Below are 11,863 nucleotides of genomic sequence, written 5' to 3' on the forward strand. Positions count from 1 at the left end.
AACCACACCGGCGTCAAGCCACTTGATAACCTCTTTCTTTACCACTTCTTGCATCGCCTTATTGAGTCTTCTTTGATGTTCAAGGGACGGCCTTGCATCCTCCTCCAAGATGATCTTATGCATGCAAAATGTGGGGCTTATTCCCCTAATGTCCGCCAGAGTCCATCCTATTGCCCTTTTCTGCTTTTGAAGCACCTCCAAAGTGGACTCAACCTCCAAGTTAGTAAGGCAAGAAGAAAGAATAACTGGAAGAGTTGAATTAGAGCCCAAAAATTCATACCTGAGGTGTGGAGGAAGTGGCTTCAACTCCAACACTGGTGGCTCCTCAATGGATGGCTTAGTTGGTGGAGTTTTGCGATTTTCAAGATCCAAAGATAACTTCCGAAGCTCATATGAATATGAACCCATACCATGCAATGCATTCACACACTCCACTCTGCTAGCATCATCTTCTACATCCATGCCAAGAAGTACGACCTCAAGAGGATCTTCAACATTCATCATGGAACTTGTGTCATCCACTATCATAGATGTGACAATGTCCACAAGTGAACACACTTTCGTGCTATTGGGTTGTCTCATTGATTTGCAAACATGAAATACCACCTTCTCATCACCCACTCGGAATGTCAATTCACCTGCTTCAACATCAACCAAAGCCTTCCTCGTAGCTAGGAAAGGTCTCCCAAGAATAATAGGCACTTCAAAATCCACTTCACAATCCAATATGACAAAGTCGGCCGGCAATATGAATTTGTCCACCCGGACAAGAACGTCGTCAATTATACCCAAAGGCCGCTTCATCGAACGGTCCGCCATTTGAAGTCTCATTGAGGTTGGCCTAGGTTGCCCAATTCCCAAAGTCTTGAAGACTGAATATGGCATCAAATTAATGCTAGCCCCCAAGTCACATAGGGCCTTAGCAAACTCCGCACTCCCGATAGTGCAAGGAATAGTAAAAGCTCCAGGGTCCTCAAGTTTCGGGGCCATAGAATGCACTATCGCACTAACTTGGTGCGTCATCTTTATTGTTTCACAATCCATAGAACGCTTCTTGGTGACTAAATCCTTCACGAACTTTGCGTAGCCCGACATTTGTTCAAGTGCCTCCACCAAAGGCATATTGATTGTAAGGCTTTTCATCATATCTATGACATATCTATGAACTTCTTGAACTGATTGTCACTCTTTTTCTTTGCTAATCGCTGAGGATAAGGTGGAGGTGGTCAAGGGTGCCTTGGCTTTTGGCACCACCGGCTCCAGAATATCAATTATGTGCTCCCTAAACGGGTTCACAGCCTCTTGAGTTTCCACCTCGGCCTCATCAATATCTATCCGCACTTCCTTGTTCACATTTGTCTCAATTACTTCTTCAACAAGCAAAGGATCCACATCTTCTTGGAGCTCAATACATCATTCACTACTCGATTTTCATTTGAGGCCGGCACCACCTCTTCCACTTCTAGTTGTGATTGCCATTACATGATTATTGCCCCTCTTCGGGTTTACTACCGTGTCACTTGGTAGCGCACCCTTAGGTCGGGTATTTAAAGCTTGAGAAATTTTTCCTATTTGCACTTCTAGGTTCCGGATAGATGTGTTATGAGAAGCCAATTGTGCGTCAGAGTCTTGGTTCTTTTTTATCATCTGCTCGAACATCATCTCTATCCGCCCCATATCACTTCCGGAAGAACTAGACCCTTGCGACTGAAAGGGGGGTGGATTGTTTGGTTGTTGGAACATGGGGGCCTTTGAAAGCCTTGGCCCCTACCACCATTGTTCCACTCTCCTTGATTGTTATTGTTGTTGTTCCAATTATTGTTGTTCTCGTTCCAATTGCCTTGATTGTTACCTTGGTTACCCCAATTGTTGTTGTTCCAATTGTTACCACCTTGTTGTTGATTATTATTATTCCAATTACCGCTGCCTTGTTGATTGCCCCAATTGCTTTGGGGACGCCATTGTTGATTCCCTTGGTTTCCTCTATTTCCTTGGTAGTTATTGACATATTGACATTTCTCACTTTGATCATCATAGCACTCATTTGAATAACTACCACCATCATTGTTGTTGTCAAATTGCTCACCATTACCTTGAGGTTGTTGTTGCCCTCTTTGCCTCCTTTTTAGCATAGAAACATTTTCCATTCCATTGACTTGGCGCGGATTTTGAACTTGTTGCAATTGCGCCTTCGCCAACTGATTCATTGTTGTAGTAAGCTCGGCAATAGCTTGGCCATGATCATTCAATTCCTTGTGCAAATGGATGACTGTGGGGTCACCTTGGGGCACATTTGCTCGGCTTTGCCATGCCGAAGAAGTGTCGGCCATTTCATCAAGTACATCACAAGCTTCTTGGTAAGAATGTTTCATAAAATTCCCACCGGCTAATTGGTTCACAATGCACTGATTCGTGGTGTTGATGCCCCTATAAAAAGTCTGCTGGATCATTGCCTCAGTCATGTCGTTGTTAGGGCACTCCTTCACCATTGTTCTATATCGTTCCCGTATCTCGTGCAAAGGTTCCGTTGGCATTTGCTTGAAAGCTAGAATTTCGTCCTGAAGAGCTTCCATATGACTTGGAGAAAAGAACTTGGCAATAAATTTGTCCGCCAATTCATCCCATGTGGTGATAGAATGATTAGGGAGCCTTTCTGACCAATCTAACGCTTTACCCCGAAGAGAGAACGGGAAAAGCCTCAATCTCAACGTATCCTCGGACACGTTTGTTTGCTTACTCCCCCAGCAAGTGTCTACGAACCCCTTTAAGTGCTTGTAGGCATTTTGGTCGGAGGCGCCCGTAAAATACCCTCTTTGCTCGAGTAAGGTCAACATAACATTTGTGATTTGAAAGTTCCCCGCCAGGATTCGGGGAGGAACAATGGCACTTGCATATCCTTGATTTGGCAGCACCCGAGGGACCGCTCTTGGAGGTGGCGGAGGAGGGTCTGGAACGTTGTCATTTATATTGGCCGGGCGGCCTCTTCTTGGTCCGGGAGGTACAAGAGGCACCTCCTCATCTCCAATATCCTCTACCTCTTCCCCCGCGATCACGTTTCCAAGAGGGTCAACACCGTAAGCTCCCCGGCAACGGCGCCAAAAAGTGATCGCTGCCGATTCAACACTACACTAAGGTAGGAAGAGCGGGTCGCAACAGCTTTTACCCGAATAGTGGTTCGGGATCGAATTTCCACAGGGAGCTAGTAATGGAGTTGTATTGTCTGTTTAGTCTAGAATTGCGGTTGTGCTTCTAATATCACTTCAAACATCTTTGGTTTTGATTTTTATATCTACTATTATAAGACTAATGATTGAAGCTAAATTATGCTACAGGAATATTGCTAAGTTGTAATTAATATAGAGAAAGGCACTAGGGTCGCAGCATTACCTAGGTGGCTAATTAACGGGTAGATGCTACTAAGGGTAGATTGACATGTTTGGGGCTTATGCTATAACCGTTGCACAATTGTACCCACTCTCACACCTCTCGGTAGAGAGAGCAATTTTTCCCAATTGACTCTCTCTAGACCAATTGGGTAGGCCAATTAGACCAAGCAACTAGGGTTCAAGTAGGGTGATTACTCTCTCGAGGTTTAACCCGTTAATTGGGACTACCATTTCTCATGGGTCCATCCCAATTCCTTGTTGGGTCAATTTTGGGGTCATAGACTCTCTTTCTCAAGAAGAGTTTAAACCCACCAAGCTAGAATCAGTGTTTGCAACCACCAATCCTTAATAAAAACCTAAAATTAACCCAAATAGCAAACACCCAATATCAATCTAACCCTAGATGGAAACACTCATCAATTACCCACACTAGGGTTGAGCCACAACCCTAGCTAGTGAGTTTAGCTACTCATGCTAGATGCAAAGATTAAAGAAATAGATGAAGAAGTAAACATATAAATTGATTGCTAAGAGGAAAATACAATATTGAAGAGTAAAAATGCCAAAAATGGCTAAACTAGGAGTTCTCACGAGCTCCACAGCGTCAGAAAAACAAAACTTAACCTAAAAATGGAAAAAGGGTCTATTTATACTGGGCTGGAAAAATTGGACAAAAATACCCCTGCGGGGTCAGCGCGGACCGCGCAAACATGACCGCGGCCGCACTAGCTCTTGAACTCTTTGTTTCTGTTTCTCTGAAGTTGAGGACCGCGGACCGCGTAAATATGTAGCGCGGCCGCGGTGAAAGTTAGCGCGGCCGCACAGAAATGAGCGCGGGCCGCATTGCTTGGAAGGGGTCAAAATTAGGCTCTCTGAATCTCTGCTCCGCGGACCGCGTAAAAGTGTAGCGCGGCTGCAGAGCCTGACCGCGGACCGCACAAAAATGAACGCGGCCGCGTAGCCTCCCTTTGAATATTGCCATTCTCTGAACCTCCTAGTGCGGCCTCGTTCACAGTTGCGCGGTCCGCACTAGGGCCTCTTTTCCTCAACTTCCTTGGTCTTTGACACTTGAGCAGGTTTCACTCCTTTCTGAGCCGATATTTGACTTTTGTCACTTTGTCGATCAAACCTGCAATCAAGTACAACTTGTGAGTGTTTTAGGACTATTTTGTAGCAATTGTATAACAAAAGCGTAGGCAAGTAGGGGTATAAAACACGTTAAAATCCTAACTTATCAACATGCATCGGAGGAGTCAAATCACGAGGCTATGAACACCAGCCTCGAGCTATTAGATGAAAAATGAGAAGCAACGCTCATTCGGATGGCCGCCCAGAAGCGAAGAATCGAGAGATATTACAACAGAAGGACCAACTTTCGACACTTCGAAATCGGGGATTTTGTTCTACAGAAAGTCACCCTCAATACTCGAGACCCGAATGAAGGGAAACTAGGCCCGAATTGGGAAGGACCGTACCGAGTCCTCGGAGTTGTCGGTAAAGGATCTTACAAGCTTAGCACAATGGAAGGTGAACAACTACCAAACAATTGGAACGTATCGTTACTCAAACGATACTATTGCTAAGGTATGAATGTATCTTTCCTGTCCATTTGAATTTGAAACTAGTTTGTAGGTGTTCGATCGGAGCTATCGAAGGCACCTTTTTTATACGAAGGCCTTAGGTTTTAAAGCATGCGTTGCACTCTTTTTCCCTTAGATCAGATTTTTTCCCAAATGGGTTTTACCGGCAAGGTTTTTAACGAGGCAACAACTATATGCTACCTAAGGGGAACTCAACAGTATCCAAGGCTTCTTTTCAATCAACCTCGAATACTGGGGGGCATCACCCTCGGAGGTCATATTTTCGAGGAAAATACTTCACGCCTAAAAGGGCCTCGATAGGAAAACTTTGTAATGGACCAAACGGTCAGATGAACCGTGTCCATATAGAATAGTCGAGCCCCGATTGCCAAAAACATGTACGCATGTATCATTTATTGAAGAAGCATTCTGTTTATATAAAAACACTTTGTGTCTCAAAGAGGTCTACTATTATACGAGCTCTACACTTATAATCCTACGGAAGACGGCTCAAGAGCCAAAGCACGAATACAACCCCGAGATACTCGGGGACTGTCATCGATAGTCAACACATCCGAGCCATCGAAAACTCAGACTCATAAGACCTCAAAGAGGCATCCCCTCGATACAAAGGCCAAGGCCAATATACTCGGGGACTAACTTTTCGAACAATTTCGAAAGGTTATCGGGAAACAAGTCCAAGAGACATACCCGAAGGCTACGGCCATATTAAAGACTACAGTCATATAAAAAGGCTACGGCCAAAATAATGCGGCTTGGAGACGTCCGACTTCCGCCATAAAATTAATGGCCTTCAAACACTCTGAAAAAAACCGGTTAAACCAGGCTACCCTCGGCAAAAGCAAAATATAAAGGGCTTCGATAAAATCAGCCCTCGAATAATTTAAAGGCTTCGATAACATCAGCCTTCGAAAAAACCTCAAAAGGTATTCGATCATGTTTACACAAACTAATTACTAATAAGGTTCCGATCCGTCGAACCTTTGAAAAACCCAATGGGTACAAAAAACACATGCTAAGGCATAGTTAAATTTTTACTAAGTCTTTTAGCCGAAAGGAGGGAAAAATTATAGCCACTTTAGAGGCCGATTTGGCCCAACTCGAATATCCTAAGGGCCAAACTATAAGAGCCTAAGGGCCGATATAAAAGAGCCTAAGGGCCAGACTGTAAGAGCCTAAGGGCCAAAATACATAGAGTTCGAGATCTCGCTCTCACTCAACTCGGACTCAAGAGTCCCGACATCCCGAGCTTGCATCAAATCAATTTAAACTTAGCTCGAGGATTAACAAAGCCTTAAGGGGTATTATATAGAGCAATGAAAACCTAAGGGTTTATTATGTTCTGAGTCCAAACCGATACTCGGACTGATCATTTGAGTTGTACAATCGAAATCTTCCACAAATGAGAACAACATAAAATTCAACACAAGTTGAGGATAGAGCAAAAAGGTTCTTTATATTCATAAGGGATATTTTACAAAGTATATTTACAACGCCCATGAGGGGCCCTTACACAAAAAAGAAAAAGAGAACCTAATCTATTTCGGGGTTATGTCCCTGGTAGCAGCTTCCTCAGGAGCTGCACCCTCGACAGCTATATCTTCGGGAACCTCCTCTTCCTCGGGAACACCTTCCTCACCTTCCCCGCCCTCAGAGCCACTCACAACATCTTCATCATCAGAAGAGACAAGAAACCTGGCATCGGTTTCCAGCGCCTTCGCTTGGGATATTTCTTCAATGAGGTCAAATCCTCGGGCGTGGATTTCCTCGAGAGTCTCCCTTCGGGCTTGGCATTTGGCCAAATCATTATTCCGTTTTTCCCGGTCGGAAGCCTCCCTTAGTATCGCTTGAACAGCTGCGACATCCCTTAAGTATACGTCAATGGTCTTATCAGCGGTAGCCTTCGTCTTCTCAACTTCAGCCTTGGCATGTGCAGCTTCGGCTCGGGCTCTAGCAAGCTCCGCTTCTAACTCCTCAATTTTCTTGGCCTGGGCCAGACTCTTCACTTTAATGCCTCGGAGTTGAGTTTCAGCCGAGTTCAATTAGGCTGTAACAGTTTCCTTATGCAGCGAGCCGATCCATGTTCTCTTTCCATCGATGGCAGTCAGCCTTAACTTGATCAACCTCGCCCCAGAGATGCCCAATCATCTCCAACTTCTACTGCAGCTAAGATTTCGAAGTATTAGCCTCCAAAGTAAGGCCAAGAAGACCATACTGTGTTAAAATCACAGTTACCTGCTCATCTAGCTCGGTCTCGTTTTCTCGAGCTTTGGCTAATTCAGCCCGAAGGTCCTTAAGCTCCTCCTTTTGGCTACAGAGAAGCCTCATGGCCTTCTCTTCACCCGAAACCTTCCTGAGCTCGGCCTCACACCGGCTTAGCTCGGCTCTAAACTTGACGATTGCGTATACGTGAAATGGAGATATGCCAGTCAAAAAAAGGAAGAAAAGAGAAAATTTATACACGAAATGGAGGATATGTCAGTCAAAAAAGGGAAGAAAAGAGAAAGGTACAACAATGAAAGTTAGTATTTACCTGAGAGAGGAGACGTTGAGACTCTTTGAAGAGGGTGGATGCATCGTTAAGGTCAACAACATCGTCAACCCCAGCGAAACAGTCCCTGAAAAGGTCTTCTTTGAGGACCTTGCTCGGGTCGGGTGTTTGTAGAGCCCGAGTATCCTTTATTGTCTCATCAGAGTAGGATGGCAGAGAAAGTGAGTGACCCATTGTCACGGCCTCGAGCTCCTCACTCGGGGCGCTCTGATTAGCTTCGGCCCTTTTAGCACTTGTCCCCTCTGTCGTATTTGTTGAAGGAGGAGGTACAATCTCAATATCGGGGGACTCAAGGGCCTTTCCCAAGTATTTCTTCGGAGTTCCTTCATCGAGAGGCAAGGTATCATGTTTGGAGGACTTGGCGGCCTCGACTAGTTTCCTAGTTCGGGGTACCAGCGCCGATTTTTCACCTTCGTTCTCCCCGTCTTCCAGGTGTTGAATGGCTGAATCCAAGTCCACATGAATGAGTTTTCTCCTCTGCTTCTGAGTAGGGGCCGCCTCATCCTAGGTATCTTCGGGCTTCGAAGCCCACTTTCTTTTGTTGTCTTTCCTCGATTTTGGAATTGGGGACTCGGTCCCAAGAAGGGCTGGCCTCATTTCGGAGACATCTCCGATGCCGGAACAAATAAACATGGATGAGATGACATCACCAGTAAAAGAAAGGTATCAAAGTTTGGGAAGAAAATTTACCGTGATGCTTGGCCTCCCATTTACCCCTCGATAAATCACGCCATTTGCACTCATCGTATGAGGAGGTGGCAGCTAACTTTCGGACCCACTCCTCGAGTTCAGGGACAGCGTGAGGCATCCAAGCACAGCTGCAGAAAAGATAAAAATATTATGGAATACGAAAGCAGTGTGAAGAAGTATTTGTTAAGAAACTCTACTTACGATTAAAGTTCCATCTCTCCGGGAACGACATTTGGTCCCTGGGGATGACATCCGAAGTCCTTACTTTGATGAACCGACTCATCCAGCCTCAATCTTTGTCTTCATCGTTACTAGAGAACAAGGCCTTCTTTGTTCGACGTTGCAGCTTTATGAGCCCTCAAAATAACTGGGGCCGATACAGCCGAATAAGATGATTGAGGGTAAATTCCAACCCCTCGGCCTTTCCAAAAAAATAGTGCAACATGATCACGATGCGCCGAAAAGAGGGATGGATCTGGCCGAGGGTGACCTTATATGTTTTGCAGAAGTCGATCACTACCGGATCGAGGGGACCCAGTGTGAAGGGGTAAGTGTAAACACTCAAGAACCCCTCCACGTGGGTAGTGATGCTTTCCCCGGGGCTCGGGATCTGAATCATGACCTCGTCTCCCTAGCCGCAGTCCCTCTTCATGGCTTTGAGGAACTTCTTTGATATCGAACAAATATACCGAGATACATGTTCGCATCGGCCTGGGATATTGGGGGGATTTACACTATAGAAGTCCTTTTTAATCATGCAAGGGCCTGGGGTGATTTGTTCAAGAGTCAGAGGCACCACTGGTTTTGCCGGTTGGAGGTAGAAGAAGACGATGCTTTATATTTTTTTGGGACTGTTTTGGAAGTTTTAGCCATGGTTCTAAGCTAACGAATACAGACGGTAGCAGCGCGTGGTGTTTTAGAGAACTTGGCATTTTCTGGCGTTTAAAGGGGCGGTGGAAACAGATGATGAGAGAAAAAGGTGAAGAAGAGAGATGATTAGAGTAATTGTGAATGAAGGAGTAAAGTTTTTAATTCAAAGAAGTATCCTCGCATTTATAGATAAGCAACGACGGTTCGGCGGTGCTAGTGGCCAACCATCACTGGTATGCATTTAATGTTTTGGGGAAGTGAATCGACGGGACGTTTTAGTCACATCGAGCGACCACATCACGGGAATGATATCATCATTAGAGACTCCGGAGAATCGAGGTTCAAATCGTTTCTTATCACCTTGCTCTAAGAAACGCGGGGACTATCTGTATACGGTCGAAATCAGGCACGCCCGATTTCCCAGGCTCGAGGGATCGTCTTAGGTCCGAGTTCAAGTAAGCTCGAGTTCGAGGTCAACAGACTAGACCCGAGCTCGAGGACGGAATGCAATGCCCGAAGATAGGAGTGCGAGGAATAGAATGAGCTAGATTCCTGCCACGTCCCTAAGATCATGGCGCAAATCCCGGAATAGGATTGTACGATTCCATACTAAGCGGTTAGACAGCTGTGCCAATAAATTTCCTTACTGTAAATAGGAATGTACCTTGTTTAGGGTTCCCCTATTATATAAAGGGGACACCAATCATTTGTAACATAATCTAATCATTCGCAAAAGAATATACTATCCTACTTTTCTCTCTTACTGCTCGTCAGAAGTTTCCCTTACATTTATTGTTCTTACTTTATTTACTTTGAGTTCATTTCGAGGTCACTAAGCTCGAGGTCACCACTGCTGAGTAACATTGGTTTGATTCACTTATTTTCTTTATTTCTACTTCATATTTCTTGATTACTAATTGGCATTGAACTAAATCACATATCTTTAAAACCACAAATCAAATTTAATTGTTACTCAGATTTTCGAGGTAAACAATGTGTTTTAACTTGAACAAAAAATAGCCAAGAAGACCTTTTAAAGGATGGCCAAAATAAGGCCACGTTACACATACATATACATATAGCATCAAAGATCTACACCAACCTCAACAACAAATTAAAGATTCATATCTAAGGGAAATAAAAATGTTTGATTATAAGAGCAAAAAAGTGCACATAGCCATGTTTCCATGGTTTGCATTTGGTCACTTCACCCTATTTCTTCACCTTGCAAATGAACTAGCTAAAAGAGGGAATAAAATCTCCTTTTTATTGCCCAAAAAAGCTCAAATCCAATTACAAAACATCAATCTTTATCCAGATCTAATCACATTTTACTCTCTTACTATTCCTCACGTTGAAGGCCTTCCTCTAGGCACAAAAACCGCATCAGACGTGCCCATATTCCTAACATGTATCTTGCCACGGCCTTAGATCAAATGCGCAATCAAATCAAATCTTTACTCGCAAAATTAAAACCACATATTGTATTTTACGATTTCGCTTATTGGATACCTGATTTTGCCCCTGAACTTGGCTATAAAACGATACGTTACAACATCGTTTGTGCTGCATCTATAGCAATTGTGTTAGTCCCCGCGAGAAAATCATGTCCTTCTAGTTCACCCCCTACTGCTGAAGAAATGATGAAACCACCAAAAAGGTATCCTTCTTCAGCAGTCGTGCTCAGGGAGCACGAATCTCGTGCTCTCTCCTTTATGTTTCACAAATATGGTCATGGCGTAACATTTTATGATCGTGTCATAACAGCGTTGAAAAAATTTGATGCTATATCAATTAGGACATGTAGAGAATTAGAAGGACCTTTATGTGATTATTTGTCTAGCCAATATAATAAACCAATGTTTCTAACCGGACCTATATTGCCCGAACCAACATCAAAAGAGCCCCTAGAGGAAAAATAGGCTAATTGGCTCAAACAATTCAAGCCAGGGTCTGTTCTATTTTGTGCTTTTGGGAGTCAAGTGGTTCTTGAAAAGAGCCAATTTCAAGAACTTGTTTTAGGAATTGAATTGACAGGTTTTCCTTTTTAAATTGCTTTAAAACCTCTGTTAGGTGTCAAGACGATTGAAGAAGCCCTACAAGAGGGATTTAAAGAGAGAACTAAAGGTAGGGGCATAGTTTATGGAGATTTAGTGCCACAAATTGGGATTTTGAGTCACTCTTCAATTGGGTGTTTTGTGAGTCAATTTGGATCAATGTGGGAGTCTTTAATGAGTGAATGCCAAATTGTGCTTATACCACATTTAGATGACCAAATCTTGAATACAAGGCTTTTGGCTGATGAACTAAAAGTTGCAGTTGAGGTAGAAAGAGATGAAAATGGATGGTTTACTAAGGAGAATTCGTGTAAAGTTATAAGAAGTGTAATGGATGAAGGGAGTGAATTGGGTTGTTTGGTCAAGAAAAATCATGCCAAGTGGAAGGAGACATTAACAAGGTCAGGATTCATGAATGGTTACATTGAAGAGTTCATGCATAATTTGCATATGCTCTAGGAGCATGTTATTGCAAGAGTTGCGTATATTCTATCCTCCTTAGATCCCATTTGTGAGATCATACTGGAAATGTTGTTATTATTGTTGCTATTCTAGGAGCACGTTGCTAAAATCTATTATGTGTGTGTCCCAATAATGATGTTATGTATCTGTATTTTTGTCAAATGGTCATGATTCCTTTTGGCTTTCTGTAGTTTAATTTTATAAAAAAGAAATAGAGTGTGATTATTCGTTGAAAATATTACCCTG

At 43.6% G+C, this 11,863-nt stretch overlaps 1 pseudogene; it reads left to right on the forward strand.

The window, feature by feature from the left end:
* Positions 1-10,241: 10,241 nt before the first annotated feature.
* LOC109216175 lies at positions 10,242-11,614 on the forward strand (annotated as a pseudogene).
* The last annotated feature ends 249 nt before the right edge of the window (positions 11,615-11,863 follow it).

The sequence above is a fragment of the Nicotiana attenuata genome, unplaced genomic scaffold, assembly GCF_001879085.1.
Source record: "Nicotiana attenuata strain UT unplaced genomic scaffold, NIATTr2, whole genome shotgun sequence".
Lineage (NCBI taxonomy): Eukaryota > Viridiplantae > Streptophyta > Magnoliopsida > Solanales > Solanaceae > Nicotiana > Nicotiana attenuata.